Source organism: Lucilia sericata, unplaced genomic scaffold, assembly GCF_015586225.1.
Source record: "Lucilia sericata isolate MDLA Ls3-8-SP2 unplaced genomic scaffold, ASM1558622v1 Contig001256F_arrow, whole genome shotgun sequence".
In the NCBI taxonomy this organism is placed as follows: Eukaryota; Metazoa; Arthropoda; class Insecta; order Diptera; family Calliphoridae; genus Lucilia; species Lucilia sericata.
In genome coordinates, this window is record NW_023995210.1 from 82,501 (window position 1) to 109,869 (window position 27,369).

At 32.5% G+C, this 27,369-nt stretch overlaps 1 long non-coding RNA gene across 1 annotated transcript in view; it reads right to left on the reverse strand.

Annotated features, from left to right (window-relative positions):
• LOC119610630 overlaps positions 1-25,615 on the reverse strand; it is a 48,085-nt gene extending 22,470 nt beyond the window's left edge. The window contains exon 1 of the long non-coding RNA XR_005232008.1: positions 22,861-25,615. This is a non-coding gene — a long non-coding RNA (uncharacterized LOC119610630). The remainder of the gene's footprint in view (positions 1-22,860) is intronic.
• Between the last annotated feature and the right edge of the window lie 1,754 nt (positions 25,616-27,369).

Below are 27,369 nucleotides of genomic sequence, written 5' to 3' on the forward strand. Positions count from 1 at the left end.
TGTGATGATTTAAATATCAAAATTGTTCCAGAAAATTTTACTCTTATGGGATGTACCACGCAACTATTAATAGTCCGGCCATTTTCCCCCATATTGTTCATTTGGATTTTAATGTCGCCCATGAAAAGTTTTAGGATTCTAGCTCTAATGATTTCCCAGCCAATGGACTAGACTATAGACTAGACTATCGACTAGACTATAGACTAGACTATAGACTAGACTATAGAAGAGACTATAGAATAGACTATAGACTAGACTATAGACTAGACTATAGACTAGACTATAGACTAGACTATAGACTAGACTATAGACTAGACTATAGACTAGACTATAGACTAGACTATAGACTAGACTATAGACTAGACTATAGACTAGACTATAGACTAGACTATAGACTAGACTATAGACTAGACTATAGACTAGACTATAGACTAGACTATAGACTAGACTATAGACTAGACTATAGACTAGACTATAGACTAGACTATAGGATAGGGCCATAGCTCTGGCTACTATCGGGGTCAGCGGGTGGCGGATAGCTGAACGACCTGCAGATATGTAGGCCAGCTGCGATAGATAAGCAGTCCCCGACCATGAGCGGCAGGGTTCGAGGGCGTGCTATAAAAAAGTTACAAGAGCCTGAAGACGACTCTGCGTCATGGCGAATAGATGCCGCCATTAAGTAAGCATCCCCCACAGGAGGTACACTATAGAGAAGTGTAGCTAGAAGAGTGACGCCTTCGTGGTTCCTCTAGTCAATTCAAAACCCAGAAGCGTCTGCCTCACATTGAGCGGCTCCCTGGTCAGCGTCTGTTTCCCATGTAAGGGTCGGCTGCAACGTAAACTCCTGGCGGTTAGGACAAAAACGCTACGGGTAGGATCCCGGAAAATAAAACCAATATGGAAAAGTCTGAGAATAGTAATTTACTTACGGTGCAGGAAGTAATGACTCCAGTACCGGCGGCTGAGTGTAGTGAGCGAGCAGGCTACCCGTCGTCGTCATCCAGCGTCTGCAATGTTACCCCTGTTACGAGCTTGGCAGGGACAACAGATAATGCTACAAGCAAAAACGAGAATGCGGAGAATAGTGCCCCACAAAGAAAACCAGTGGATAAAAGTGCGCCCCCAACACAAATAGAAGCGAGGAAGTATCCCGACCAGAAGCCCGATTCTTTCACAGAACTAGGAGACCTTATCGTTGATCTTTTGGACTTCTTTAAGGATAAAAACAACATCCACCTTGCCATAAAATGGCAAGTCAGAAAAATGCGTTCCGTGTATAACAAAGCGAAAGACGAGATATACCGCGACACCACCAAATCATGCGGAGTTATTGCCGACAAGGTAACTCAAACGTCACCTCTAGTTTGGCCGAAAAAGAGAGAGGAGAAGCGTAAAAAGGACAAAAGCGAAAACTCGGCTAAATTGCCAACACCGAAGAGAGCAAAGAATAACCCACAACTTGCAAGCGGAAAAGGCCCAGTCTTCGTGAGTACAGAGGTATCTTCCAAAAACAAACCTCCCAGTGAAGATCAACAAACTACATCGGAAGGATGGACGAAAGTAAGAAATAGAAAGACGAAACGCTTTCGTAAGCCTCAACCCGATAAGATGATAATATCATCCAAAGGTGAAACATCATATGCCGATATCCTCCGAAAAATTAGGACGGATCCCGAATTGAAGGAGTTAGGTGAAGAGGTCAGCAAAATACGAAGAACTCAGAAAGGCGACCTACTACTTGAATTAAAGCCAACCGGTAAAAATACAACTGATAGATTCAATGAGAAGATTGTATCATCTTTAGATGGAAAAGTGGATGTAAAGACTCACAAAGAAGAAACCATTATACAATGTAAAGATATGGACGATATAACTACAAAACTAGAGATATCTCAAGCAATTAGCAGAGAATTGCAAATGCCTGAGCTAGACGAGAAAATTGTTAAGTCTATGTGGAAGACCTACGGAGGTACCCAATCTGCCAAAATAATTCTCCCAACAGAAGCTGCAAGAAGAGCCCTCGCACTTCGTAAAATCAAAATTGGGTGGTCTATCTGTCGCTTAAGGGAAATGGTAACATTAACTAAATGCTTCAGATGTTTGGAATTCGGCCACATATCGAAGTTCTGTAAGGCTGAAACCGATAGATCTCACCACTGTCTGAAATGTGGACTTGAAGGGCATATCGCAAAAGAATGTAAAGGAGAATTAAATTGCATGTTATGCAAAGCGACTGGGGGAAAGGATCTTAAACATGTGGCAGGGAGCTACAGATGCCCCGTTTTCCAGAAGGCTCTAAGTAAGAAAACCAAATGAACTTTATTCAGCTTAACGTAAACCACTGCGCCACAGCCCAAGACCTCTTAACACAAAGCATACGGGAGCTAAAAATAGACGTCGCAATCATTTGCGAACAATACAAGAACCTGGACAGGAATGTATGGGAACGAGACGCCTCAAGTAGATCAGCAGTTTGGGCCTGCGGAAATAGGTGCATAGAAAATGCCATGAGGCAGCCGGAAGAGGGTTTCGCGAGAGTAAAAATCGGTGGAATTTATATTTATAGCTGTTATATATCTCCCAATATACCGCACGCTGACTTCGAGAGACTTATCGACAACATTGTGAGAGACGCTGCGCACCATAGCCCAATTGTTATTGGAGGAGACTTCAACGCTTGGGCACAAGACTGGGGTAGTCGTATAACTAATGAGAGAGGTAGAATACTCTTAGATGCCTTTTCAAGGCTAGATGTAGTTCTTCTAAATAACGGGAATACCAACACCTTTAGAAGAGCTGGCACTGGTTCAATCGTTGATTTGACCTTTGTAAGTACAAACCTAGCTAGGAATATAGAATGGCAAGTAAGTGAGCACTATACCCACAGCGACCATCAGGCTATTGTGTTCTCTATTCGAAGGGACTCGCAAATACCTCGCGGAAAGACAATCTTTCAGGGTTGGGCGAAAGATAAATTTGACTCCGATGTTTTTACTGACATCTTCAGTAACCACCAAATCGAAGAGAGTGAGGTAGAACATATGGCAGAAGAAGTCATAGCACTACTAAAGAGTGCCTGTGATGCATCTATGCCAACGAAACGTTTAAACAATAGGAGGAAGGAAAATTATTGGTGGAATAACAATATTGCCTTGTTAAGGAAAAAATGTTTAAGATCTAGAAGACTTTACCAGAGATGTAAGTCAAGGTATGAACTACCAACAAGAAGAAAAGATTATCATCAAGCGAGGAAAGACCTCAAAAATGCCATAAACTCCAGCAAGGCTGAATGTTTTAAACAATTGTGCAGGGAAGCCGATGCCAATCCATGGGGTAATGCTTACCGCGTAGTAATGGCTCGACTTAAAGGCAAAAAATCGCAAAACATTACATGCCCCTCCCTTATAGACAATATAGTAGAAGTCCTTTTTCCCGTAGGAGAACCATACACAGATGTTCCAACTGTGATAGAATCCTTCGATGTCGAAGTTACTGAAGAAGAAATAACAAACATGTGCTCGAAAATTGGTGACAACAAAGCTCCAGGATTAGATAGTATCCCTAACAAAGCTCTAAAACTTGCGCTTACATTGAGACCAACCGTATTCGCTCGCCTATTTCAAAAATGCCTCCTAGATAGAAAGTTTCCAAATGACTGGAAGAAACAAAAGCTTATCTTGATTCCTAAACCGGGAAAAGCCCTTGGAGAACCGCAGTCATATAGACCAATATGCTTGCTGGACACTATAGGTAAATGCCTTGAAAGGTTAATATATGAAAGATTACTGGATGTCGTTGAGAATGCTCGTGGCTTATCCGATAGACAATATGGGTTCCGAAAGGCAAAATCTACTATTGATGCAATTAAATTTGTCGTTGACAATGCCAAGAGAGCAATTGCTGGCAAGGGCAAGCAAAGGAAGTACTGTGCTGTCATAACACTTGACATTAAAAATGCCTTCAATTCCGCTGGATGGAAACATATTGTAGCGTCGCTGAGATATATTAATACCCCAGAATATTTAATTAGAATAATCAAAGATTACTTTTCTAATAGGTCTTTGTGGGTTAATACTGATGGTGGTATAAAAACCTATAATGTCACATCAGGCGTCCCTCAGGGATCTGTCCTAGGACCCCTGTTGTGGAATATTATGTATAATGGAATTTTTGGAATAAAAATACCTGAAGAAGCAACTATTGTAGGCTTTGCAGATGACATTGCAATACTTGTTCAAGCGAGATACATTGACGAAGTCCAACTGTACGCAAACGAAGCAATCAGATCGATCAAAGACTGGTTGTCATCAGTAAACCTGAATCTAGCCGAACATAAAACAGAGATTGTTCTAATTAGCGGAAAAAGGAAACGAGAAACACTATCAGTAGAAGTAGGCGAGACCACAATTGTGTCTTCGGAAGCAATAAAATACTTAGGTGTCATGATAGATGACCGATTGAACTTTAAAAAGCACATGGAATATGCATGTAAAAAGGCGACGATTGTATCAAACGCATTATCAAGAATGATGCCAAACATCGGAGGACCGCGACAAAGCCGTAGAATACTAATATCCCGCGTAACTAACTCAATACTCCTATATGGAGCCCCAGTCTGGGAGAAAGAGACCAATAAATCTATAAGAAAAAGTATGATGTCCTTATTTAGGAGAAGTTGCTTAAGAGTATGTAGTGGCTTTCGGACTATATCAGGGGAAGCAGCAAATGTTGTTGCAGGAATCGTACCCATAGATATTACAGTAAGGGAAGCATCAAATATATATAAAACGCTACTTGAAAATCCGGAGATTACCAAAAAGGAAATTTGTAAAATCGAGAGAGATAAAAGTATTGAAAGTTGGCAGAGAAGATGGGAAAATTCTCCTAACGGCCGATGGACCTTTAGACTTATCCCTTCTATTAATATTTGGATAAATCGGAGACACGGTGAAGTAAATTATAACTTAACACAATTTCTCACGGGTCATGGTGGCTATAGAAGCTATCTGCATCGCTTTGGCCACGACAACTAGACTATAGACTAGACTATAGACTAGACTATAGACTATAGACTAGACTATAGACTAGACTATAGACTAGACTATAGACTAGACTATAGACTAGACTATAGACTAGACTATAGACTAGACTATAGACTAGACTATAGACTAGACTATAGACTAGACTATAGACTAGACTATAGACTAGACTATAGACTAGACTATAGACTAGACTATAGACTAGACTATAGACTAGACTATAGACTAGACTATAGACTAGACTATAGACTAGACTATAGACTAGACTATAGACTAGACTATAGACTAGACTATAGACTAGACTATAGACTAGACTATAGACTAGACTATAGACTAGACTATAGACTAGACTATAGACTAGACTATAGACTAGACTATAGACTAGACTATAGACTAGACTATAGACTAGACTATAGACTAGACTATAGACTAGACTATAGACTAGACTATAGACTAGACTATAGACTAGACTATAGACTAGACTATAGACTAGACTATAGACTAGACTATAGACTAGACTATAGACTAGACTATAGACTAGACTATAGACTAGACTATAGACTAGACTATAGACTAGACTATAGACTAGACTATAGACTAGACTATAGACTAGACTATAGACTAGACTATAGACTAGACTATAGACTAGACTATAGACTAGACTATAGACTAGACTATAGACTAGACTATAGACTAGACTACTAGACTATAGACTAGACTATAGACTAGACTATAGACTAGACTATAGACTAGACTATAGACTAGACTATAGACTAGACTATAGACTAGACTATAGACTAGACTATAGACTAGACTATAGACTAGACTATAGACTAGACTATAGACTAGACTATAGACTAGACTATAGACTAGACTATAGACTAGACTATAGACTAGACTATAGACTAGACTATAGACTAGACTATAGACTAGACTATAGACTAGACTATAGACTAGACTATAGACTAGACTATAGACTAGACTATAGACTAGACTATAGACTAGACTAGACTATAGACTAGACTATAGACTAGACTATAGACTAGACTATAGACTAGACTATAGACTAGACTATAGACTAGACTATAGACTAGACTATAGACTAGACTATAGACTAGACTATAGACTAGACTATAGACTAGACTATAGACTAGACTATAGACTAGACTATAGACTAGACTATAGACTAGACTATAGACTAGACTATAGACTAGACCTATAGACTAGACTATAGACTAGACTATAGACTAGACTATAGACTAGACTATAGATTAGACTATAGACTAGACTATAGACTAGACTATAGACTAGACTATAGACTAGACTATAGACTAGACTATAGACTAGACTATAGACTAGACTATAGACTAGAACTATAGACTAGACTATAGACTAGACCTATAGACTAGACTATAGACTGAACTAATAGACTAGACTATAGACTAGACTATAGACTAGACTATAGACTAGACTAGACTAGACTATAGACTAGACTATAGACTAGACTATAGACTAGACTATAGACTAGACTATAGACTAGACTATAGACTAGACTATAGACTAGACTATAGACTAGACTATAACTAGACTATAGACTAGACTATAGACTAGACTATAGACTAGACTATAGACTAGACTATAGACTATAGACTAGACTAGACTATAGACTAGACTATAGACTAGACTATAGACTAGACTATAGACTAGACTATAGACTAGACTATAGACTAGACTATAGACTAGACTATAGACTAGACTATAGACTAGACTATAGACTAGACTATAGACTATAGACTAGACTAGACTAGACTAGACTATAGACTAGACTATAGACACTATACTATATAGACTAGACTATAGACTAGACTATAGACTAGACTATAGACTAGACTATAGACTAGACTATAGACTAGACTATAGACTAGACTATAGACTAGACTATAGACTAGATATAGACTAGACTATAGACTAGACTATAGACTAGACTATAGACTAGACTATAGACTAGACTATAGACTAGACTAGACTATACTATATAGACTAGATACTATAGACTAGAATAGACTATAGACTAGACTATAGACTAGACTATAGACTAGACTATAGACTAGACTATAGACTAGACTATAGACTAGTATATACTAGACTATAGTATAGACTAGACTATAGACTAGACTATAGACTAGACTATAGACTAGTCTATAGACTAGACTATAGACTAGACTATAGACTAGTCTATAGTCTAGACTATAGGCTAGTCTTTGTAGAATTGTTCAATTTGTGTTCAATCAACTACGGTCTTAGATGTAACCATTACATCTGGTATCCTTCTAATTAACTTCTGTCTGTAGGTAAATATTACTCTTACTAAACAAAGCATTGAATAACTAACTCAAATGGAACTATTTCACTTAAAAATAACAAAACAACATCAAAGCAATTAAGTTCTTATAATTTTATAACTATCTTATAAATGAAAAAGAATTTCAAACTTTTATCAATAGTTTTCATTATAAAAATAATACACGTTTAATAACTCTTAATCTATTCTATGAATTGATAGTAAATTCCCCTAAGTATATTTACTTTTTCCATTTACCACAATTACATATAAAAACTAACTGGTTATAAACGAAATACCAAAGTATTTTATAATATTTAATGCCATTTTTAATAAATAAATAAATTGTTTATTTAAGTAGATGACCAATAAATAATTGTATGACATTTACAAGTTATGAAATTATAAACAGGCAGACATAGACAACATAAAATGACCGTAGGGTAATTCAAAATCATAACAAGATAAATTGTAAGCAATGCTGACGGTAAGTAGTAGGGTTTAAAAAGTATGTAGTACAGTTTCAAATTTACCCCTTTTTGAACTGACTTTACCGCCTACTGTAGCGCTCTTCTTTAGTTTAGAAAACAATTTCTTATATTTTTCCAAAATTCTTAAACATTATTATTGTTTACTCATTGAACCCAAATGGGCAAATTGCCCATTTTTTGAAACCATTAAGTGAAGTAGATAACCATTGGACGAACAAATTGTAATCGTATTTGAATCGAGGAGTAAATGAGCCAGCATATGATTAGTGTGTGAGGTGAATTGTACAAATCTAAACTTATTTTTTATTATACATTACAAATACATTTTGGTTTTATATTTTATTCATTTCAATTTACTTGATTTTTTTTTATTATTTTCTTTTTTTCTCAATTGAATTTAATGACTTTTTTTCTTCAACAATAACCTAAGGAGTATGAATGTACTTTTACCAATGTACCATCATCAGAACACATGAGTGTAAATCAATAATACTTGTCATTTATGGACAAAATAATTGAATGGCAGAGAAGGGGGTAAAAATAATGTTTAAAGAGAAAAATATGAACATATTTAAAGGGGTATTCAGTTAAGAATAAAAGGCTATAGTCTAGTCTATAATATAGTCTATAGTCTAGTCTAGAGAAAACTATGAACTTATTGAATTCACTTAAGAATAAACGGCTATATACTAGTCTATAGTCTAGTCTATAGTCTAGTCTATAGTCTAGTCTATATTCTAGTCTATAGTCTAGTCTATAGTCTAGTCTATAGTCTATAGTCTAATCTATAGTCTAGTCTATAGTCTAGTCTATAGTCTAGTCTATAGTCTGGTCTATAGTCTAGTCTATAGTCTAGTCTATAGTCTAGTCCATAGTCAAGTCTATAGTCTAGTCTACAGTCTAGTCTATAGTCTAGTCTATAGTCTAGTCTATAGTCTAGTCTATAGTCTAGTCTATAGTCTAGTCTATAGTCCTAGTCTACAGTCTAGTCTATAGTCTAGTCTATCTAGTCTATAGTCTAGTCTATAGTCTAGTCTATAGTCTAGTCTATAGTCTAGTCTATAGTCTAGTCTATAGTCTAGTCTATAGTCTAGTCTATAGTCTAGTCTATAGTCTAGTCTATAGTCTAGTCTATAGTCTAGTCTATAGTCTAGTCTATAGTCTAGTCTATAGTCTAGTCTATAGTCTAGTCTATAGTCTAGTCTATAGTCTAGTCTATAGTCTAGTCTATAGTCTAGTCTATAGTCTAGTCTATAGTCTAGTCTATAGTCTAGTCTATAGAGTCTAGTCTATAGTCTAGTCTATAGTCTAGTCTATAGTCTAGTCTATAGTCCTAGTCTATAGTCTAGTCTATAGTCTAGTCTATAGTCTAGTCCTATAGTCTAGTCTATAGTCTAGTCTAGTCTAGTCTATAGTCTATAGTCTAGTCTATAGTCTAGTCTATAGTCTAGTCTATAGTCTAGTCTATAGTCTAGTCTATAGTCTAGTCTATAGTCTAGTCTATAGTCTAGTCTATAGTCTAGTCTATAGTCTAGTCTATAGTCTAGTCTATAGTCTAGTCTATAGTCTAGTCTATAGTCTAGTCTATAGTCTAGTCTAGTATAGTCTAGTCTATAGTCTAGTCTATAGTCTAGTCTATAGTCTAGTCTATAGTCTAGTCTATAGTCTAGTCTATAGTCTAGTCTATAGTCTAGTCTATAGTCTAGTCTATAGTCTAGTCTAGGTCTAGTCTATAGTCTAGTCTATAGTCTAGTCTATAGTCTAGTCTATAGTCTAGTCTATAGTCTAGTCTATAGTCTAGTCTATAGTCTAGTCTATAGTCTAGTCTATAGTCTAGTCTATAGTCTAGTCTATAGTCTAGTCTATAGTCTAGTCTATAGTCTAGTCTATAGTCTAGTCTATAGTCTAGTCTATAGTCTAGTCTATAGTCTAGTCTATAGTCTATTCTATAGTCTAGTCTATAGTCTAGTCTATAGTCTAGTCTATAGTCTAGTCTATAGTCTAGTCTATAGTCTAGTCTATAGTCTAGTCTATAGTCTAGTCTATAGTCTAGTCTATAGTCTAGTCTATAGTCTAGTCTATAGTCTAGTCTATAGTCTAGTCTATAGTCTAGTCTATAGTCTAGTCTATAGTCTAGTCTATAGTCTAGTCTATAGTCTAGTCTATAGTCTAGTCTATAGTCTAGTCTATAGTCTAGGTTATAGTCTAGTCTATAGTCTAGTCTATAGTCTAGGTTATAGTCTAGTCTATAGTCTAGTCTATAGGTCTATAGTCTAGTCTATAGTCTAGTCTATAGTCTGGTCTATAGTCTAGTCTATAGTCTAGTCTATAGTCTAGTCTATAGTCTAGTCTATAGTCTAGTCTATAGTCTAGTCTATAGTCTAGTCTATAGTCTAGTCTATAGTCTAGTCTATAGTCTAGTCTATAGTCTAGTCTATAGTCTAGTCTATAGTCTAGTCTATAGTCTAGTCTATAGTCTAGTCTATAGTCTAGTCTATAGTCTAGTCTATAGTCTAGTCTATAGTCTAGTCTATAGTCTAGTCTATAGTCTAGTCTAGTCTATAGTATAGTCTATAGTCTAGTCTATAGTCTAGGTCTATAGTCTAGTCTATAGTCTAGTCTATAGTCTAGTCTATAGTCTAGTCTGTAGTCTAGTCTGTAGTCTAGTCTATAGTCTAGTCTGTAGTCTAGTCTGTAGTCTAGTCTATAGTCTAGTCTGTAGTCTAGTCTGTAGTCTAGTCTATAGTCTAGTCTATAGTCTAGTCTATAGTCTAGTCTATAGTCTAGTCTATAGTCTAGTCTATAGTATAATCTATAGTCTAGTCTATAGTCTAGTCTATAGTCTAGTCTATAGTCTAGTCTATAGTCTAGTCTATAGTCTAGTCTATAGTCTAGTCTAGTCTAGTCTATAGTCTAGTCTATAGTCTAGTCTAGTCTAGTCTAGTCTATAGTCTAGTCTATAGTCTAGTCTATGGTCTAGTCTATAGTCTAGTCTATAGTCTAGTCTATGGTCTAGTCTATAGTCTAGTCTATAGTCTAGTCTATAGTCTAGTCTATAGACTAGTCTATAGTCTAGTCTATAGTCTAGTCTATAGTCTAGTCTATAGTCTAGTCTATAGTCTAGTCTATAGACTAATCTATAGTCTAGTCTATAGTCTAGTCTATAGTCTAGTCTATAGTCTAGTCTATAGTCTAGTCTATAGTCTAGTCTATAGTCTAGTCTATAGTCTAGTCTATAGTCTAGTCTATAGTCTAGTCTATAGTCTAGTCTATAGTCTAGTCTATAGTCTAGTCTAGTCTATAGTCTAGTCTATAGTCTAGTCTAGTCTATAGTCTAGTCTATAGTCTAGTCTATAGTCTATAGTCTAGTCTATAGTCTAGTCTATAGTCTAGTCTATAGTCTAGTCTATAGTCTAGTCTATAGTCTAGCCTTCTATAGTCTAGTCTATAGTCTAGTCTATAGTCTAGTCTATAGTCTAGTCTATAGTCTAGTCTATAGTCTAGTCTATAGTCTAGTCTATAGTGTATTTTATAGTCTAGTTTATAGTCTAGTCTATAGTCTAGTCTATATTCTAGTCTATAGTCTAGTCTATAGTCTAGTCTATAGTCTAGTCTATAGTCTAGTCTATAGTCTAGTCTATAGTTAGTCTATAGTCTAGTCTATAGTCTAGTCTATATTCTAGTCTATAGTCTAGTCTATAGTCTAGTCTATAGTCTAGTCTATAGTCTAGTCTATAGTCTAGTCTATAGTCTAGTCTATAGTCTAGTCTATAGTCTAGTCTATAGTCTAGTCTATAGTCTAGTCTATAGTCTAGTCTATAGTCTAGTCTATAGTCTAGTCTATAGTCTAGTCTATAGATTAGTGTATAAAATTTATAGAAAATTTTCTTTTAATAGATAATTTAGCGAAAATTCCATTCCATTCTAGTTAAGAATTTTTCTAAAATTATCTATAAATAGGGAGTTTTTTAGAAAAATTTCCCAATTGTTTTGTTTAACGTGTAACCGTCTTCCGAACTATATTGCAATAATCTGTGAATACCCCTGAAAAAGTTTCATGTGTATACATAATTTAACAATATTGTGCATTTCAAATGACAAACTATAAGAAAAACCGAAAAAGAAATTGTTATAGAAAAAAAATATAAAAATTACAAAAGAACTTTGCATGGCACATGATGGTGCTTAGAGACAGGGAAGCCAAGAAGAATCACATGGTTTAAACATGAAAATGTAATAATTGGACAACATAAAAGACATATTCTAGTTCAAAATTCATTTAAGAATATAAATTTTTTTAGTTAGCAACAACAGAAAAAAAAAACTTTTAAAGAAAATCAATAAATATGTAAAATAATAAGAAATATGATTTAAAATAAGAAAATTAAATAAGATTTCCTTAAACACAATTCTGTTAAAATAGAAAATTAAAAAAAGAAAAATCAGTTTTAATACTCACTATCAATCTTTTAGTTTTTGTTTGTAATATATATTATGTAGTTATATTTTATTGCAATCATTTGTGGTAGTTGATAGTATTTTTCTCTTATTTAAACAATTCTAGAAACTAAAATTTATTCATTTATGTTTGAGACAAAGCCATAGAGGAAAAATACAAAAAAAAAAAGTACCCAACAACTTAAATGAAAGTGTATGAGTAATAAAATAATTTAAATTGAAATAAATACAAAAACGTATAAAAAGAAATAACAACAAATGCAATACTCAACAATTACATCATGTTGTCTTACCTTGGGCACTGGCAACGGGGTTTTTTTGCGTTTCTTTTGGAATAGAATTATTCCTTGTCTTTATTTTTGGGACCAAAAGCAACGACGTGCTTGGCATGGTAATCGTTTATTTAAAGACATTATTTTGTTTAATAAATCAAGTTGATAGCCAGCTTTAGGTATAATTTAGTAAATTTTTAAAATGGGATAATATTTTAAAGAAATGGTTTTATTTTTCTTTAGTGTTAGAAATGTAAACTTAAATTTTAGAGAGATTTTAAACGGTTGGTGAATTTTCACAAAAATTTTACTCTTTAATCAGGCAAGTGACTTCTGTTCAAAACGACGAAAAAAATGGCGAATTTTAGACTAAAATTAACATTATTAATATTGTTTCCAAAACACACATAATTCTTGAACAGTTTTTGGATCCATTCCACACTTTCCTATTCGGAAAGTCCGTTAAATGTAATAGGAATAAATGTAAAAACTGGACGAATACTTGAACTGTTGAACAACTTCTATGTCGTTACCAGGCTTTTGTCGAAATTAGATCCAAACATCTTGGGATCCAGATATAACATTCTTCAGGAATACTGATAGGAAAACTCAAAGAATGTACGTCCAAGAAACTGATTTTCTGAACATCATAAATCACTATACATATAAGGTTTTTCCCACCAATATTTTCCATATAAGATAAGTTGATCGCCTTCCTGTCGCTCTTTTTAATCATTAACTCCCATCAACTTAGAATGGACTCAACATTCTAAAAAAATATTGATCTTCAAAGAGGTACCCAAATCATACCCGATGATTTGTTCCTCTATTTAAGAAAATATTTTTCCTTCATTTCAAAAAAAAATCCTTTAGTATAAAAAATATCAAAATGTTTATTCTATGACCTTTGATTTTTCTGCGGGCCCCTTAGTTCCAAAAAGTTTTGCCATTTCAGTTGTTTAACTATTACTTGTGTAACTATCAATGACTTACAATAAATGATTGTTGTTATTACTTAAGATGCCACACTCTGGAGCATTAAATTAAGGTAAAATGAAATACGATTTTTTCTACTTATTTCATATGGGAGGTTCCAACACCCCTAATGATAGTCCGCCCATTTTCCCCAAAATGTTCAAAAAAAATGTTAAATTTCATCGTGCAAAATTTGAAGATTTAGGTCTATTAGTTTCGCAGACAAACGACAACGCCAATTTATTTACATGGATGGTAAAGTTGTTGCAAAATTTGAGGATTTTAGCTCTAATAGGTTTTCTAATATACGAATTTTTCTATTTACTTCATATGGGGGGTTCCAAGTCCCCCTGATAAAAGTCCGCCCTTTTTCCAGAAAATGTTCAGATGAATATTAAAGTTGTTCTTGCAAAAATTTAAGATGCTTTAAGATACTGCTAGTACGCCCCCTTTTTCCTTAAAAAATCATATTGATTCTAAAGTGGGTCCTACAAAATTTGAGGACTCTATAAGATTTTCTTCATATGGAAGGTGCCACGCCCACTATCGCCATTCAGCCCATTTTATCCAAAAATATTTTTACGGATGTCAAAGTTGTCCATACAAAATTTGAGGACTCCAACTCTTGCAGTTTCTGAGATATGCGACTTTTAATACTTATTTTGAATGTGGGCGTGGCACGTCGCCCACTTGAAATGTTTAACTAAAAAGTAGCCTATAGTTCCTTCCAGACATACAGGAAGGCACTGTGAAAATTTCAGAAAAATCCGTCCAGCCGTTTAGCTGTCTATAAAGTCCAAACAAACATACAAACACACATTCATTTATATATATGTAGATTTTCTGTATCGGATAACATAATATATATTTGACTCGATGCATTAGCTTAAGGAGAAGGATAACTTCTCACAAGATTTCATCACGTAAATCCGCTTTATGTCCCACTTTACTCATTCATTGGACCGAAGGTCTGTACTATAATTTCTGTACTATATCAGATGACACAATCTAGAAATTGAACAAAATCATTTACACAATTACGATTCTACTCGATGCATTAGCTTAAAGGGAAGGAGAACTTCTCATAAAATTTCATCATGTCAATCTGCATTATGACCCATTTTTTCTGTTAGATAACTCTGTCGAAATCTAGAGATATTAACTCATTCATTGGACCCAAGGTCCACCCATCGCCGTCTGTTGAAACATTTTGTCTAGGGGTATAGCCCTTAAAGAAACGCCTTCTTCTCTGACTGTTGTCGTTTTGGAGCGTTATTGGGTGTGATTAATTGGTTAAAGACATGATCTGCTGTATATTTTTCCGTTAACTCTCTCTCTCTCTCGTTCAACCTTTTCCCTAAACTTTGTCTTCGTCTTTCCCTAAACTTTGTCTCATTTTTTACCGGTGTCTGATGGACAAAATCAGTCACTAATGATAGCAATTGAAAAATATATGATTTTTCAATAACTTTGACTACTAATACCAGAAACTCAAGAGATCAAAGTATCAATAATTATCCCGCTAAGATTAGATTTAAAATACAACCTGAAATTGATCAGTTCGGTAATATACAGACTAGTTCGCAAAACTCTCCGGGATTGTTTTGTTAAAAAATAAAATTATATGTACAAGTTGAAAGATATTTCAAGTCCAAGCAAAAACTTTGATTGATGTAATAGAAGTCTCTGCTAAATTATAGCAAAAATAGGTCTAAAAATATAATCGGGCAAGTAAGACCATATGATAGCAACGGAGGTTCCAGTATGGGGCTTTTCTCACAGAATGAGCAATTTTAAACTCTTTTTTAAGCAACAAACCGATATCTGTAAGATACCCTGCCCCTAATTGATTACCCTCAAGTGTAAAAAAAAACTATTGCATGTGTGTTTTAGTATTGTTTTTATGAGACAATCTTAATAAATGTTGATTACCGCATCAGCAATATTAGCAACAAAAACAACAATAAAATTATAGAAACAAAAAGGAAAAACACAACAAATCAGTTTGATTAAACTGAAGTGTCTCAACCTCTAGCACATGGGCGGAGGTATGCGGTACTAACGACCGACAACTAAGAGTACACAGTATATACACAATCATTTATTATCTCAAAGATAATAGATGATGATAAGAATAAATCCTGCAATCAACTATCATTCTAACATCATTCTAGAATCTAGATAAAAAAAAACGAAACTAGAATTTCCTCTTTTATTAAATTTTAATTACTTTTGTTTAACTTTAATCTCATTTCTTTAATATAAATATTTTAGAAATGTTATAATTATGTTTTAGGAAATATTTTCATTGTTTAATTTTCTATATTTTTTTGCTAAAATAACATAATGACGTTATATATTTACGCCATATTTTTGTATAATTTTTTTTTATTTGTTAAAGATAACCGAAAAGGTTGTTTTAGTACAACTATTACGTTTTAGTTTTTCTTTTTGGATATTTTCTAGTTTTAATATTGATTTTGATTGTAAAACTATGACATCAATTGAAGAGTTTTTTGGCGAAGGTTTTTGTAATAAATATTTGAAAACTTTATAGAAATTTGCGTGCGTAAAAGTAATAAAATCTCTTTAACTTATATTTATATTAAGTTTGTTAAACATTTTTCTGCTTCTGGTCATTTCACCAAACAACTTCAAACTTTTTGATTTTGTTTTATAAACTCTATGGTTATTTTTTATTTGCATAAAGTTTGGAGTTTTTAAGTAAAACTATTGGAAAATAAAACTAAAGTTTTCTTTAGTTTTATATGTAAATGGTGTTGTTAGGGTTTGTGGAAAAAGGACGTTATATTCTTTACTAAAACTATAAAAATTTAATTGACAATTTGTATATAAATTGCTTAGATGTGAAATAAAACTAAATGTGTATTTGATAAACTTGGAGAAAATTTTAAAATTTAACTTAATCTAAAAGATTTAAACATGTGAAAAGCAACATGGACTATAGACTAGACTATACTCTAGTCTTATCTATAGTCTAGTCTATAGTCTAGTCTATAGTCTAGTCTATAGTCTAGTCTATAGACTAGTCTATAGTCTAGTCTATAGTCTAGTCTATAGTCTAGTCTATAGTCTAGTCTATAGACTAGTCTATAGTCTAGTCTATAGTCTAGTCTATAGTCTAGTCTATAGCTAGTCTATAGTCTAGTCTATAGTCTAGTCTATAGTCTAGTCTATAGTCTAGTCTATAGTCTAGTCTATAGTCTAGTCTATAGTCTAGTCTATAGTCTAGTCTATAGTCTAGTCTATAGTCTAGTCTATGTCTAGTCTATAGTCTAGTCTATAGTCTAGTCTATAGTCTAGTCTATAGTCTAGTCTATAGTCTAGTCTATAGTCTAGTCTATAGTCTAGTCTATAGTCTAGTCTATAGTCTAGTCTATAGTCTAGTCTATAGTCTAGTCTATAGTCTAGTCTATAGTCTAGTCTATAGTCTAGTCTATAGTCTAGTCTATAGTCTAGTCTATAGTCTAGTCTATAGTCTAGTCTATAGTCTAGACTATAGTCTAGTCTATAGTCTAGTCTATAGTCTAGTCTATAGTCTAGTCTATAGTCTAGTCTATAGTCTAGTCTATAGTCTAGTCTATAGTCTAGTCTATAGTCTAGTCTATAGTCTAGTCTATAGTCTAGTCTATAGTAGTCTATAGTCTAGTCTATAGTCTAGTCTAGTCTAACCTATAGTCTAGTCTATAGTCTAGTCTATAGTCTAGTCTATAGTCTAGTCTAGTCTAGTCTATAGTCTAGTCTATAGTCTAGTCTATAGCCTAGTCTATAGTCTAGTCTATAGTCTAGTCTATAGTCTAGTCTATAGTCTAGTCTATAGTCTAGTCTATAGTCTAGTCTATAGTCTAGTCTATAGTCTAGTATATCTAGTCTAGTCTAGTCTAGTCTATAGTCTAGTCTATAGTCTAGTCTATAGTCTAGTCTATAGTCTAGTCTATAGTCTAGTCTATAGTCTAGTCTATAGTCTAGTCTATAGTCTAGTCTATAGTCTAGTCTATAGTCTAGTCTATAGTCTAGTCTATAGTCTAGCTATAGTCTAGTCTAGTCTATAGTCTAGTCTATAGTCTAGTCTATAGTCTAGATAGTCTAGTCTATAGTCTAGTCTATAGTCTAGTCTATAGTCTAGTCTATGTCTAGTCTATAGTCTAGTCTATAGTCTAGTCTATAGTCTAGTCTACTAGTCTAGTCTATAGTCTAGTCTATAGTCTAGTCTATAGTCTAGTCTATAGTCTAGTCTATAGTTCTAGTCTATAGTCTAGTCTATAGTCTAGTCTATAGTCTAGTCTATAGTCTAGTCTATAGTCTAGTCTATAGTCTAGTTATAGTCTAGTCTATAGTCTAGTCTATAGTCTAGTCTATAGTCTAGTCTATAGTTAGTCTATAGTCTAGTCTATAGTCTAGTCTATAGTCTAGTCTATAGTTAGTCTATAGTCTAGTCTATAGTCTAGTCTATAGTCTAGTCTATAGTCTAGTCTATAGTCTAGTCTAGATGTTATAGTCTAGTCTAGTCTATAGTCTAGTCTATAGTCTAGTCTATAGTCTAGTCTATAGTCTAGTCTATAGTTCTAGTCTATAGTCTAGTCTATCGTCTAGTCTATAGTCTAGTCTATAGTCTAGTCTATAGTCTAGTCTATAGTCTAGTCTATAGTCTAGTCTATAGTCTAGTCTATAGTCTAGTCTATAGTCTAGTCTATAGTCTAGTCTATAGTCTAGTCTATAGTCTAGTCTATAGTCTAGTCTATAGTCTAGTCTATAGTCTAGTCTATAGTCTAGTCTATAGTCTAGTCTATAGTCTAGTCTATAGTCTAGTCTATAGTCTAGTCTATAGTCTAGTCTATAGTCTAGTCTATAGTCTAGTCTATAGTCTAGTCTATAGTCTAGTCTATCGTCTAGTCTATAGTCTAGTCTATAGTCTAGTCTATAGTCTAGTCTATAGTCTAGTCTATAGTCTAGTCTATAGTCTAGTCTATAGTCTAGTCTATAGTCTAGTCTATAGTCTAGTCTATAGTCTAGTCTATAGTCTAGTCTATAGTCTAGTCTATAGTCTAGTCTATAGTCTAGTCTATAGTCTAGTCTATAGTCTAGTCTATAGTCTAGTCTATAGTCTAGTCTATAGTCTAGTCTATAGTCTAGTCTATAGTCTAGTCTATAGTCTAGTCTATAGTCTAGTCTATAGTCTAGTCTATAGTCTAGTCTATAGTCTAGTCTATAGTCTAGTCTATAGTCTAGTCTATAGTCTAGTCTATAGTTAGTCTATAGTCTAGTCTATAGTCTAGTCTATAGTCTAGTCTATAGTCTAGTCTATAGTCTAGTCTATAGTCTAGTCTATAGTCTAGTCTATAGTCTAGTCTATAGTCTAGTCTATAGTCTAGTCTATAGTCTAGTCTATAGTCTAGTCTATAGTCTAGTCTATAGTCTAGTCTATAGTCTAGTCTATAGTCTAGTCTATAGTCTAGTCTATAGTCTAGTCTATAGTCTAGTCTATAGTCTAGTCTATAGTCTAGTCTATAGTCTAGTCTATAGTCTAGTCTATAGTCTAGTCTAGTCTAGTCTATAGTCTAGTCTAGTCTAGTCTATAGTCTAGTCTATAGTCTAGTCTATAGTCTAGTCTATAGTCTAGTCTATAGTCTAGTCTATAGTCTAGTCTATAGCCTAGTCTATAGTCTAGTCTATAGTCAAGTCTATATTCTAGTCTATAGCCTAGTCTATAGTCTAGTCAATAGTCTAGTCTATAGTCTAGTCTATAGTCTAGTCTATAGTCTAGTCTATAGTCTAGTCTATAGTCTAGTCTATAGTCTAGTCTAAAGTCTAGTCTATAGTCTAGTCTGTAGTCTAGTCTATAGTCTAGTCTAAAGTCTAGTCTATAGTCTAGTCTATAGTCTAGTCTATAGTCTACTCTATAGTCTAGGCTATAATCTAGTCTATAGTCTACTTCATAGTCTGCAGTCTAGGCTATAGTCTAGTCTATATTCTTGTCTATAGACTAGTCTCTAGTCTACTCTATAGTCTAGGCTATAATCTAGTCTATAGTCTACTTCATAGTCTGCAGTCTAGGCTATAGTCTACCCTTTTTTTTTGTCTATAGACTAGTCTCTAGTCTAGTTTTTAGTCTAGTCAATAGTTTAGTCTATAGTCTAGTCTAGTCTATGGTCTGGTCTATAGTCTAGTCTATAGTCTAGTCTATAGTCTAGTCTATAGCCTAGTCTATAGTCTAGTCTATAGTCTAGCTTTTAGTCTAGTCTATAATGTAGACTATAGACTAGACCATAAATTATACTATAGACTAGACTATGCTATAGTCTTATAGTCTAGTGTCTATCTATAGTCAACATTTTTACACAATTCAGATCATATTAATTATACTCAGTTTCTTAAATTATATTTCCTCATTTATTTTAGTTGTTAAGTTTAGTATTTAGTTGTTAGAAAAATTAGTTATCTGTCAGAAAATAAAGTTTTTTCTTATTTACCAGCCCCTTCACCCCCCACCCTCTCTCTCAGCACATTAATTAATTTCAAACTTCAAACATATAATCTGCTCTCCTGTCACAAAAGTAAATTTATCAATTAATTTTCCATCAAAGCAAATGACAGGATTTTTCTTCTTAAAAGAAAAAGACAAATTAAACATTTTAGTTTACTTTCATGAGAATTTGCGGCATTTTTTAGCTTTTAAGCCTTAAGGCAAAATTAAACATTGTCAAAAGCGGCATAATGAATGTCAGCCAAAAATATACTATATTCGAATTTTACAACAGTAATTTAGTAATTTAAATTCAAGCCAATTACAAGGTCATCAAATGCCAAGAAAATTTATAATTTTCTTTTTTCGATATAAATAAAAAGGAAATTTTACAGTAATAATATAGAGTATAGAAATATTTTTGAAATATTACTACAACCATTAGCTGCATATTTTTAGAACAATAACTGTTAAAATATATATTGCGAAAAAATATTTGTTGTGAACTGTATTCTACATTTTTCTTTAAATGTTTTAGCATTATATTTAAAAAAAATCATTATTTTGTACAACATTTGTTTTTAATCTTTTACACCCTTAATCTATGTTTTTACTGATAAAGCTTTTCGGATATTTTGGTCGATTACCTTATAACGGAAATTGTTAATAGAGAATTGCTCTATTAACTTTATCGAAATTTTGTAATCTTGAAAGTTTTATAACATGTGCCATTATAAAATAAATAAAAATTTTATTTAGTTAGAAATTAAAAAAAAATAATACCAATTTTGAGTGATTTTATTATTGATATTGTCATTATGTTTGTAGCAAATCGAAATATTGGTCATGGACCCACATGGAATTGAGAATGGCTAACATCGGCCCATGATTTCAAAATTCATCTCACAAAATTGTTTCTTATGAAGCAATCTTTATAAACTGTACCCTAATTTTTGAAGAAAATAGGACAATATTTGATCCCAGTCCCCGCATATAGAGAACCTTCAGAAAATTATTTTGATTTCTATAACTAGTTTAAAAATATGAATATAGCTAAGATATTAGATATTAACAAGTTCTATAAAAACTAGTTTCTTAAGGATCGGTCCATATTCGATCCCACTTTATCCTTACAGAAAAACACATTCAAATGATATAGAATTTGATCTATAATTGAGCCAAGACCCCATTAAAGGTCGACATATGTATATGGTAAATCTGGTAATGAACAGAGTAAACCCTATACAAGGAGTGAAATTTCAATGGTATCGCTTGCATAAGGTAACCGACATTATTTTTCCCTAGAATTTGGGTTCAAACCACAGCCACCACGTGTACAACAACGGCCAAAGAAAGGCCGAGGATACATTTGATCATCACCAGTTTTTACTCCCGGCCGACACTCATTAATGTCGCATGCCCCGGGGGGAGTATGTGGGGAACAGAAAGGACAAGGAAATTGACGCTTTGTGAGACATTATATCTTTCAGACTTATCCATGATGAGAGGCATGATACGATAATGATAGATTCTCATATGCAGAATGTATAGCTATTCCCTCTTAACTCTGATGCTAATATAATCCTATCTAGTCAATTGATTGGAGGTCTTCAACTAACTTGTTCGACAGGATGCCATTGAGAAGATGTCCAGAATCCCTCCACCATGTCTTGTAGTCGAACAAGAGAGGATAGGGCGAAAAAGGCCGTTGCATATAATCGACATCTATTAAGAACTTAGTTAGGATTGTATCATCAGACAATTTATTCAAACTATTCAGGTCTGATCTAGATGGACCATAGACAATAAAATATAGCACTAGGTAGGTCTAATTGGTTAGGATAGAACTCCTTGGGGAATATCAGACTATATTTTTATAACCCTAGATCCAGGTACAGTAGATTGAAAGGAAGGGTATCCAATACTATGAGGCCTAAACTGGACACTAATCGATGTAAATTACTATTGGGGCTATATAGAAAATAATTACTAAGTAATAGACAGAAAAAGTAATACACATTTAGAAGGAGTGCTAACCGGTCTCTGAGCTATAAGATCTCAGTTGTGCAGGGACGAAGATCCACATCAGAAAGAGTAGATCATATTATTTATATGCAATTGTCCTAGGTACAGATTCCATGAGAAACTGGGAGATATAGCTAGGTGTGGTCTGAGCAATCTTCTAGGGGAAAGTGTAACTATTTGTCTCTCCATATCTAATAATATTTATTTCTTTGGATGGGAGTTTAAATCTAATTTCGGACCTTTCTTTAGTTTTGAATATCAACAATTTTTATTGAGGAACTGTACTTCACTAGGTACTACAGCCTTTCGTCACACTATTACAAAAATCAAAACCTTTAGATCAAAGTATACATTTCTATTAAATTTAGCTATAATTAATGCGAAATTTTCATCAGAATTTCTCGAAGCAGGAAAAAGATATAATAGAGGTTAAAACTTTATTTTAAAGTCGGCAGATAGGACTTTCAGATGACTCTTCCCTATTATAATGTCTTAAATATCACCAAAATCGGAAACGATATCTGATGTAATAAAGGAATTCTGATGCGGATCCAGCACAGCAATCCTTATGAAAATTATACTTTGGTCGGTGGGTTTAAAATGGATTCTGTGTCGAACAGCTTATTCTGAGAAGCTTATAAGATCATACATATAACTTTAACCACTTCTATAACTTTTATCGAGAAAACTTTGCAGAACCTTGGAAGAACTTTAATAAAACCCATTATTCGATTAATTGATTGAATGATTGTTTCTATTCAGTTCCACTTACCATTTATGCCGCTTATCAATGGATAATTGCCATCACGTCCACCAATTAAGTTTTTTAAACCAGTTTCGATCAGTGTTGGGGACGATCGCTCCCTGTCACTCATTTTTTCATAAAATTTTTACAAAAACAAACAGCAACGAAATATATTTGCAATATAATTATTTAAAAATTTCTTAAAGAAATTTTTAATGAATTTTATTTATTTATTTATTTTTTTTTTTTCTTGTATAACTTTTGTTATTGCTTTAGTTAAGCAAATTATATTTTATATATATATTTATTTAAAGATAATAAAAACAAATCACAAAGTTTAAAATTATTATTATTATTATTATTATTATTATTTAGGACAAAATTTTTTTATGGCTTATTAATAAATATTGCACGTGTTTTAATTTTAGGGTTAATTTTTCTTTTTTTTTGTTTTAATATGTTGTAAAATTTGCTATAAATTAAAGGCACCTTTTTTTATTTAAATTTAATTATTTTTTTTGTTTTTTTTTTTTTGTGTATTTAACAAATTGCTTTTATTTTGTTTTATATATATATTTTATATGCTTTAATGTTTTTTTTGTTTAATTTTTTGTTAAATAGCTGATTTTTTTTTGTGTTATTTGTGGGTTTTTTTATGTTATTTTAGGCGTTTTTTTAATTAAGTGATTTTTTTATATTTTATTTAGAAGGTAATTTTAGTGATTTTTTTCTAACTTGTGGTTGTTGAATCTCAGCTACTAGAAAATGCACAGCGTATTTTTTTAATTTATTTTCTTTTTTTTATTGCAATTTTTTTTTATTTTAACAAATAACAATGATTATAAAAATAAATAATTTTAACAATTTTTTTTTTAGTTTTTTTATGTAGTTGAGTGTATTTTTTTGTATTTATTTAAAGGTTGTTTTTTTGTAATATTTTCTTTATTTTGCATTAAATGCTTAACGGAAAATTTTTGGTTTTTTTTGTTTAATTTTAGTGATTTTTTTTGAGGTTAGAATTTTAAATTATTTTATTTGAAGCGTTTTTAAAGATTTTAACTATTTTTAAAGTTTTTATTGTGTTTTAATATTAGTTTTATTGATTTAAACATGTTTTATTATTAAACTTTGAGTTTTTTAAATTTAAGCGTTTTTTGCAAATTAGCGTTTTTTTTTTTAATTTTTCAGTTTTAGTAGCAAGAGTTTTAATTTTTTTTTTATGGTTATTTCTATATTTTTGTTTAAAAGCCAATTATTGTTATTAGTTTTTTGTTTTTAACAACAACCTTTTGAAATTAAGCTTAATTTAGCGCTTTTTTTTTGTATTTGTTTGCTACTGCAGTAATTTTTAAGTAATATTATTTATAAACAACAACACTTCACTTTTAAAAAAAAAGAAACAAATAATACAAAATCCTCTCTCTAAGTGAGTACAAAAAAAAATCGATGATTTTATAGTCTATAGACAAAATATTTCAAAAAAAAATCTTTTTTTTTGGTTTTTATTTGTGGGTAATTTTTGTTTATGAAGAGTATATTAGGAGCAGAGTTCTTTTTCTTTAAAACAAGGCAGTTAATTTGTAGATTGTTTTATTTTACATGTTTTAGTTAGTTGTTTTTAACAAATTTAAAAAATTTTCTTTTTAGCACGGCAACTGTTCAAAGGTGTTTTTTTTGTAATTTTTTTTTAAGGAAATGAGAATTTTAGCGTTTTTTTTAGTTCAAAAAAATGAGTTTAATCCAAAGAGTTGCCTTGCGTGTAACTAACTAAAAATTGGCGTGCAAAATTTTGAACGTGTTGTAAACATGTGTGGGTGTAGTAGAACTTAACCAGGATATTACCACTACCAGCTCAAAAACTCACAACAAAATCCACTTGCCTTCCACACAGTTTTTCACACACACACACACTTTCACTTAAAAGAAAATCTCTCTTTAAACTTGTGCTCTTAAGTTTTTTTATTAAAAAATTCTTTAAATTTTCAAAATTTCCAAAATTTTTAATTATTTTTCTTTAAATTTTGTAATTTTATTAAATTTTTTTTTATTACATTAATTGTTGTTTTATTATTAACACTTAATTATAACAGTTAATTGTTGTTGTTGTTGTTTTCTCTCTTTATTTTTTTTTGACACTTGGTTTTAGCTAAACAGCTGATTTTTTGTAGGTTATTTTAATTAAAACCTTAAAATTTATTATAACTTTTAATTGAAAACTTTAACTTAGTTTTATATTTATAAAAATATTTTAACAAAATTAAAAACGCTTTAAATTTAAACAAAAATTATAAATAATTTTTTTCCTTTTTGTGAACTTTGCTCTACACGTTGTTTTAGTAATGACAACTTAAAGGCGTGGGGTATTAAGGGGGCCAAAAACTTTCAGGCTCGTTTCGTTTGTTAAGAAAGGGGATTTTAAACAAATAATAAAAAATCGAAACTGCCAAATAAAAAAAACAAAGTTTTAAACTTTTTTCTTTACGTTTTTAAATATTATTTTTTTCAAATTTTCACACGCGTTTTAGGTGTTTTTTTTTTCAATTAAAACTATTACATTTAAATTTTCTCTAATTCTTTCGTTATTATTTTAATTTCAACTTTAGTATAAATTATTAATTTATTTATTACTATATATTTATTTTTCTTATTTTGTTTTAATATTTATTTTGTTCGCATGCTAAACCAAAAAAAAATAAATTCCTATAGCCGCACCGTAAGTCATCAAACCAAACTAACGAGTGAAACAAGTACTAATGTTTTGTACACTGTCATTTGGTCCCAGTCAGCCGCCGCTTTAGCTTTTTTTTCATTTCTTTTTCGATTTTTACTCGAAAGAACGCACAAAAACAAAAAAAAATACTATAGAAGAGCAAAAAAAAAAATAAATGACAACAAAAACAAATAACAACAAACACATGCTCACTGTAGAGCAGCAAATACACTCGTACACGCTCGCTGACATACACACACAGAGATATAAATACAAAACAACCTCAGAGATACTCAAAAAATAACAGCAATGACGACAACAACAAGAACATGAGCAACCCACTAATGGGGTTGTAATGTTGGCACCGTACTATACCTATATTCTAGGTACTTTATCGGAAAAATGGAATAAAGTACTTTTTCCAAGTAAAAATTAATTTCAAATCTTTATCAAGCACAATCTGAATGTCCAATTTTGAACGACTTTTTCGATTATGTTGGTTACGAAAGCGTGAATTATTTCAGGAAATAAACGAGAGCAACTTAACAGTTCCATTTCATGAAATTAAGATTATCTAATTTTGATTTCACATTTTTGGCTTTTAATTGAGACGAATCTAGCTACTGCTGGTATTCTTTACGAAGCACAATCTGGACGCCCAGTTCTGAATGACTTTATCGATTATGTTGGACTCGAAAGCATCAATTGTTGCAGGAAATTAATCGAAACAGTTCCGTTAAGGCAATTTTTGCTATTAAATGTTAAATGGATCTAGTTCTTCATTATAAAAATCTTAAAGAGTTCATCAACATAAACTAAAAGTTTCAAAATTTTGAGCAAGAAAAAAGTTAATTTATAAAACTTTGTTAATTGTGAATGGACCCAGCAGTTTTTAATTACAGGAACGAAACAAACGCTCGAAATCTTATAGTTTCCCAGTACAGGGAAACTATAAGATTAACTTCAAGCTCTTCAACTGTCAATCTCATTGGAGGATCTATATGATCATAACTTTCAATGGAAAACAAATGATACAGTTTAGGTTAGGTTCGGTTGATAGGAGGATGTATAGTACAGCAAAAAAAATTGTTCACTGAGTATATTATTTTTCAATGTTCAGAAACTCAGTTTCCTGAACGTAATCCCCAAGAATTTTCCAATAAGAGTTAGTCAGGATCTAATTTCGACGAATGCCTGGCAGTGGCAAAGAAAGTGCTCCAGAGTTTCGCTGTCCTCTCCACATGCTCTACATTCGTCTGAATCCGCACGGCCAATTTTGTATAGATGTGCTGGTAATCCTGTGTGTCAACTCAGAATACCTACCATCATAGTAACTTCAGACTTGCTCATTTTAAGAAGATTTCTCGTCTTGTTCTCATCAGGGTCACCATATAGGATATTTTTGGTACTACCTACCGTTTCATTATTCCAAGAGGCCTTATGAGATTCTCTCAACCATATTTTTAATTCAGCTTTTGTTGCGCCGAATGGTTAACAACCTCGAGCTCCCTTCCCTTTATGGCTATTAAATTCGCCCTTTCGTTTAATATATAAGGGCTGTGGGCGCAATATTTATTCTAATCCAATTTGAGCATTCCGTTATTGCTTGGACTTCTGCCTGGACGCTTGTCTTATGATTAGATAAACGGTGGTATATTTCTATTTCTGGGAACCCCAGGCCCACTTTGTCCAACAACGGTATTTGCTCTAGTATTCCGCTTGACCAAGACATTCTATCTGGGATCAGCGTTTTAAAGTTTCAGACATATTCTGTGTCTAGCATGCGATCAGGCACGTCCGATGATTGTGTATAACCTTCCAATGTG